Source organism: Pollicipes pollicipes, unplaced genomic scaffold, assembly GCF_011947565.3.
Source record: "Pollicipes pollicipes isolate AB1234 unplaced genomic scaffold, Ppol_2.1 Scaffold_7231;HRSCAF=8579_pilon_pilon_pilon, whole genome shotgun sequence".
In the NCBI taxonomy this organism is placed as follows: Eukaryota; Metazoa; Arthropoda; class Thecostraca; order Pollicipedomorpha; family Pollicipedidae; genus Pollicipes; species Pollicipes pollicipes.
In genome coordinates, this window is record NW_023597034.1 from 29,974,762 (window position 1) to 29,982,180 (window position 7,419).

The following is a 7,419-nucleotide window of genomic DNA, read 5'->3' on the forward strand; positions in this document are numbered from 1 at the left end:
CCGCCCTTCTCCCACGGGGCTCAGCAGAGCACCGGATTGCAGTTCGCCATCCTGCAATGTCTCCGCGCAGTGCAGTCCGCCATCCTACAGTGTATCCGCTCAATGCAGTCCGCCATCGTGCAGTGCCTTTGCTCAATGCAGTTCGCCATCGTGCAGTGCATCCGCTCAATCCAGCCCGCCATCCTGCAGTGCCTCCGCGCAATGCAGTCCGCCATCCTGCAGTGTATCCGCGCAATGCAGTCCGCCATCCTGCAGTGTATCCGCTCAATGCAGTCCGCCATCGTGTAGTGCCTTCGCTTAATGCAGTTCGCCATCCTGCAGTGCATCCGCTCAATGCAGCCCGCCATCCTGCAGTGCATCCGCTCAATGCAGTCCAACATCCTGAAGTGCATCCGCTCAATGCAGTGCGCCGTCGTGCAGTGCCTCCGCTCAGTGCAATCTGCCATCCTGCGGCGCCCCCGCTCAGTGCAGTCCGCCACCCCGCGGTACATCCGCTCAATGCAGTCCGCCATCCTGCAGTGCCTCCGCACAATGCAGTCTACCATCCTGCGGTGCCTCCGCTCAATGCAGTCCGCCATCGTGCAGTGCCTTTGCTCAATGCAGCCCGCCATCCTGCAGCGCATCCGCTCAATGCAGTCCGACATCCCGCAGTGCATCCGCTCAATGCAGTGTGCCATCCTGTAGTGCCTCCGCTCAGTGCAGTCCGCCATCCCGCAGTGCCCCCGCTCAGTGCAGTCCGCCATCCTGCAGTGCCTCCGCTCAGTGCAGTCTGCTATCCTGCAATACCTCCGCTCAATGTAAAGTAAGATAACAGGGATGTGACGTGAAGTGCGACAGGCCGATCCAGGCGGCATACGGCTTCATCGGAGCGTATTTCTGCTCCGAATAACAGCTCGTGGGATTGATTCTGGCCCTGATTTCGAGCGCCGCATCGGGACCTCCGGGTGTCATCGAGTCGGACGCCAGCTCATCAATATCTGTAGGGGCGTTACGGTCCCGTGACGGGCTGAAGAGATGCTTGCTCACAGCGACCGTGGCGCTCAAGGCAAGAAACTTAACGAGAAGAAGCACCACAGTCTTATGTTGCCTGCCACCCTAAGACGTAAACCTAGTGACGGGTATGACCGAGACAGGGTCCTACCAACTCCTCGTCACGGGAAATGTTCTTCGTCTTCCTGACGTTCACGTCCTCTGACTGGATAGATTTGACCACGACACTATATATGGACACTACACAAACGTAACGATCGCTGACTTATTCTGGAGATGAGGGATCACTACAGAACACATACCCACTGCATGGACTCATACGTCATAAAAGGGCAAACAACTCCGCCAGCCAACAGCCTCAAAAACGTCCAGTTATTACCAGTCTCAGGATGTTGCAGGGTCATAAGAAGCGTGCGCTGCAAACACGCCGGTGAGCAGAAGGCCGCGGGCACTACAAAAATGAGCTGGATGAAAATTGCATATGTTTGACTCAAAGTAAACAATGTTAGTCGGATCTATAGCCCATGATTGATGCAGTTGTCGGCGTTTTCAACTTTGTGTTTCCGTTCGGATTCCAGGTCTATCCGCGGCACATTCCGGGTGGCCTAGCAGGTCACTGACCTAGTCCAGTGATGTTCCCCTGGCAGGTCACTGACCCAGCTCCGGCTAATGTTCCATGGCAGGTCACTGGCCCTAGCTCAGGCTAATGTTCCCTGGCAGGTCACTGACCTAGCTCCGGCTTGATGTTCCCTGGCGGATCACTGACTTAGACTCCGGCTGATGTTCCCTGGCAGGTCACCGACCTAAGCTCCGGCTTATGTTCCCTGGCAGGTCACTGACCCAGTCCGGCTGATATCCCCTGGCAGATCACTGACCCCCGCTCCAGTTGATGTCGCCTGTCAGGTCCGCTGACCCAGTCCTGACCGATGCCCCCTAGCAGGTCGCTGACCCAACTCCGGCTGATGTCCCCCGCAGGCCACTGAGGTCCGCAGGTCACTCCAAATGATGTCCCATAGCAGGTCATTGACCGTGACATGAGCATGTAATTCCTATCCAATCCTTGCAAAGGTGGAATGCCCTCAAGGGGTCAAAAGCCTGAAGAAGGTATGATTTTGCACCAGCAAGAAAGGCCTTTAGCCCCTGGTTTTCGGCATTATGAGCGCAAACTTATTATGCTAAGTTATCGACCTTGAACATACCAGGAGATACTGGTCAAACGACGTGATGTATCGAACATTGGTGATATTGACAGTGCTCAACGTTTCAAGCTGTGCTTATGATCGCGGGTCACGAGGCCCGTGATCCGTCACACGTGACCAGTGTCCCGTGACCCGACGGGTCAAGAGACCCGTGACCCATGGTACGTGATCCGTGTCCCGTGATCCGACAGGTCGCAAGACCCCCTGACCCATGGCACATTATCCGTGTTCCGTGATCCAACGGGGCACGAGACCCGTGATTATGACAGGTGATCCGCTCCCGTGACCCGAATGGCCATAAGACCCGTGATCCGTCAAACGTGAGCCGTGTCCCGTGATCCGACGGTTCACGAGCACTCGCGACCCATGACATGTGATCTGTGTCCCGTGCATCCGACGGGTCACGAGATCCGTGATCATGAACATAGGCTGAAACGTCGGTACTGTCAATTCACCAATGATGTATCCATGACGTCGTTTAACTGCATCACCTAGCAAATCAAAACTCGGTAACTAAGATAAGGACTCTGAAATCATACAGCGTGATTTATGTACACTACGCAATTGTCTCAAAGAATGTAAGTGAACCCCAGGGCTCGAATTTACCCGGAGGAAGTCCCGGTGTCTGGTCATAGTTAAATCTACTGTGGTGTAAGCAAATTGGTGTTACTATTTCAGTGGCGCACACTAATTCACAGGACGTGCTGGATTCCTGTCTTTTTTGGATACAACATAAGTCCTTTGAGATGAGCGCTAATAGCGGATTCTGGAACGCGAACTATTTATCAATCTTGGCAGCAAAGGCGCAAAACTAGAACTCAAATTTCCCTCCGCATATCAAAAGGTTGTTTGTCACTTCGTCCCGCCCTCGATTCAATTCGCCCTCTCATCTCGATGCCTACGGAACAAAAGCGGTTGGTCTGCAGGCAGCGCTGTCCTTCCTCCGACTGCTGTTATGGCACTCAGCCATTTCAATGCGCTGGGATTATGTCCTCAAATCATATTTCAGTGTAATGTGAAAACTATAACTGTACACGAGACGAAACGCAATTCATCGCAGTTGTGAGTGTGAGCCCTTATGCTGACCGTTCTCGACCTTCAACATAACAGGCTTTAGCTAAATAATGCTACTAAACAAACATTACTTACGTTGTCAACGCGTGACGTTTGAAGTTTAAGTAGTGCTTAAGAACACGAGTGCCTATTGAAAAGTGTGTGTGAATTTGGACCAGTCGACTTAAAAGTGAGTATTGCGACGCATCCCACCATCAGTTTGCTTGATTTGGCCCTCCGCTTGAGTCCTCCTAACCCCGTCCTTGGAAAAGTTCGACTTTTAAGTGTCCACAGGTAGATTACACCACGTGAAAGCGTTTCAGTTTGAGAGTAAGTCTCCGCGACAAATGATCCCCGAGATCCCAAGAGGGACGGAATTGGACCTCTCCACGTGGAATTAGAGCCAGACGGGCATATAGTTAATACAGCATATCATTCAATATCACAAGACTTACAGGAGACAATCGGGGGACGGGCCATCGATTAACATCCATCATGTTACGCTGAAGTGGTACCAACGTCGCTAAGCGGAAGAGCGTTGTAACGCTAACGACCGATTTCTTTTTGGCGGTGCAAATATATTTCTCAGACGGCGCCTTCATCAGTACAATCTTTCCGTTTACGTTCTTTCGTGGAAGAGTTTATGTACGGTCACGTGGGTTCAGTCAAGATGAAAACCTCGTCGGAAGGAAATCGCCTAAGACCAGCACTTTTGAATTGTTCAAAAGTGGTGTTGATAAAAAAGATTTCCTGTGAAAGGGTAGCCCCTTGGATCAGCGCAAGAATCAATGCTGTTCTAGATCTGGCAGTGAAAGAGAGGGAGATCGAAAGAGATTGGGGAAAAGTTCTGGAAAGCAGGATGCAATGCAACGCAATGTGAAATTGGTGCCTTTGATTATATCTCTCGAGGGATAAAAAAGCGACATAGTGAGTGATCCCGATGAATAGGTGCGGGAGGGAGCCGACGATGACTATTAGCTATAGTCGACTCTCTTTTTTCATAGCCATGACGGGAAAAATACCACAGCACCCGTGGGGCTGCATGTCGAAATGGCATTCTACGTGCCGCTCATCTCACGGCCAACGATAGCCTGCTTTGATGCAGTTCACTTCTCGGCACGCTGGTTATTGGCGTCAGCACCACATCACGCGGTTATCTGGGCGGTGTGTGTAGCACTGGATGGAGTTACAGAAGAACCCCCGTGTCGCCCAGCAGGCATGGAATGGTCGCCTGGTGACTGACGACCGTGGGTCGATCTGGTAGCACTGTCAGGCAGTGGCGGATCCAGAGGCGGCCAGGGGGTCATGCTTTCCCCACGCCCGATCTTGTGCCCCGAAAGGACTCTTCGGCTCCGAACGGACCATGACCGGCTGAGCGGACGCAACTTTTTATACGAGACACAGCAAAATTTGACGTCATCTTTTTCCTTTTGGGGAAGAGCAGGTTTTTGATAAAATTCTGGGTCCGCCACTGTTGTCAGGTTGACTGCCCACAGCTGAACACTTGACCGTTACAGAGCCTGGTAGGAGCAATGTTCCGGAGTGCCTCGCGAGGTAAAGACATATGATGCGCTGGAACGACGCGGCTGCAATGGTGGGTTCAGCAGAAGCGCGACACGCGCTGCTCATTAAGCTTCAGCTCAGAACCCACCCGTACAGGCCATTCGGATCACATCCAGGCAAATGTCGACGGGCTGCACCCCCTGCGAGCAGAACAGACCTTGAGCCACGGCTTATTTTTAACGCGTTGACGTCATGCGGTATGGTGACATGTTGAAACTGTTCAATGGTTATGCCAGGAGCATACGATGTCGGAGTACTCATAAAAACATCCATTCTTGAAGTGAACACTGAAAACATCCCGAAGTTGACATTTTAAGCCACTATATACGTGGCATGAGCCATACTGCACACCAAGCATGCATGCATGATACTTACCATGCGTGATTTATTGTCCATAGGCATATCCAGGCTTGGAACATCGGGAATAGGCCCCCAGGTCCTTTAAATTTTCCTTGGAATTTGACCTTGGCACTCGAATTAATCGTGCACTGGAATATTCTCAGTGTTGGCAGCAGAACAGCTTTCTTGCTTTCTTGCTTAGTGAATATATTTGGAGAACACCGAATGTAGTTTCATAGGAAATCACAAAACACAGTCCGGGATCTGCTAACACACCTGCAAAGAAACATCCTGGATATATCCGATGACAAATGCATAAATACTAACTTCAACATCGAAGCACAATGAAATTTGGGAAAAAAATCACCACGTCTCGAAGCGTCTTTCTCAATAAGCATGCAACGCTTGTGCAACAAAAGCGGTCTGAAGTCTCCCCTTCCACCATCATTGGTAGGTGAACGGGGGTCAGGAAGATGCAATGCATCACGGTTCGCCGCTATCGCCACCAAGCCCGTGCCTTCGGATGCGTGTGTGGTAAGTACTCTACAACTCGCGCGAACGTCGGGTTTCAAGCCATCGCATTTATCGCGAGAGGACGGGAGGGTTACCCACAACGCTGGTGAATAAAGCATGAAGTCTCCTTCCTCGGTGGTAAGGCCTGATGTCTGCAGGATATAATTTATGCGATGTGTCCCTGTGGTGCGAGAGGACGCCATTGTGTGCCGCTTGATTCGTTTTGATTGTTCTTACATCTGTAACCAGCGGTCGCCATCTGTAGCCAGTGTCGGCGTAACCAGTGTATGGTATCAGTTGTATCGCCGAAAGGTCCGTCTGGCTCTTAGTGACAAGAAGACTGTTTGATTGGATGGAATGGAATACGGATGACGCTACGGATGGAATAATTGTTCGGACTGTGGTCCTCGCGCGGTGTAAATAACGCCTGGCGGCGGCCGAATAATTAACTGGCCGAAACGCTGTGTAGACACTAACACACCAGCACGTCAGACGAGGACGGCAGCGCGAACAATTACTGCATGCGTGTTTCTTATGCCTTGTCTCATTCCCTCCATAAACTGTAAGAAAACTCCCATATGGCGGCTAACCTCCGTCTCTTTTCCCGCGCGCCCTCGCCCGGGGCCGAGCGTTTTCTCACATTCGCGGGGCGAGGTGAAAAAGAATTAAGGTGGCCTCTGGGTTGGCTTACTGGAAAACCAACTAGGAAACGTCCAGGCAAAAGGCGGCGTCCGATAGGCGGCGCCTTTACCACACTGGCGGCGCCCATACCACACTGCGTCGGATCAGCACTATTAATGCTAGTGAACTGGCCTGCCCTAGTCAAACCATGTTAACGAGGTAAATGGCGCAATGAGGTCTGGTCTGCAACGGTTACGCGTGCTGACACTTGGGAGAGTGTGAGCTATTTTCGGAAGCGCAAAGTGCAACGCTAACTCCCAGATGCCTCACGAATTACCATAATACGACGATGCGAATCATGTTGATAGGTGCTTGAAGGCCAAATCAAATGGTCGATGATGTCATGTTATTTTATGTCACGTCAAGACGCAAGATAAACGGGCTTCTCCGAAAAGGTTATTTTTTCCACTTTGCTTAGCCTATCTTTGGGCAGTCTTACCTCCTACACCATTTACGAGCTCACCAATACTTAAACACCACAGCACACAGGGGGGTGAGGCATCAGATGAAGTGCGTTTGATAGCATGCCTGAGCGAAAGCGAAACGTTTTCGATACTTAGGAAAACTCACCAAGCACGGACGTTACAAACAGGTTTCCTTCATTACCTAATAAAAATATCGCGTTCCAACTGAGGCGGAAGATGTAAAAACAACGCATTCAAACTTCACCAGAATATGTAAATGTCTCGCAAACTTAGACAGTGAAAATATCAACATTATGCGTGATTGTGTGATTATTGTATGCGTGCGCTTGTTGTATGCATGAAGTGATTCAAAAGCATTTTTAACACATATGCACTTCTCTGAGCGACGCGTTTTGCCAACAACCCACGCCGGAGGATGGACTGGCTGGTTGGAAATGGCGAGGCTCTGAATGCTTCCATTCCTCTGTCGCGACAACATTCGGCTTAAATATTTTAAACCGGCCTGTAGCGTTGACGTGCTTTGGAAATGCAGTTCATCTATATGGATTGGGCAGCACTGATTTTCCAAGGATAGATGTCCTCATGACTTGCTCATCTTCCTTGTGATGTTTCTTTGTTCGTCTTCCTTACCTTTGAATGAAGCCAAAGCGCCGTCC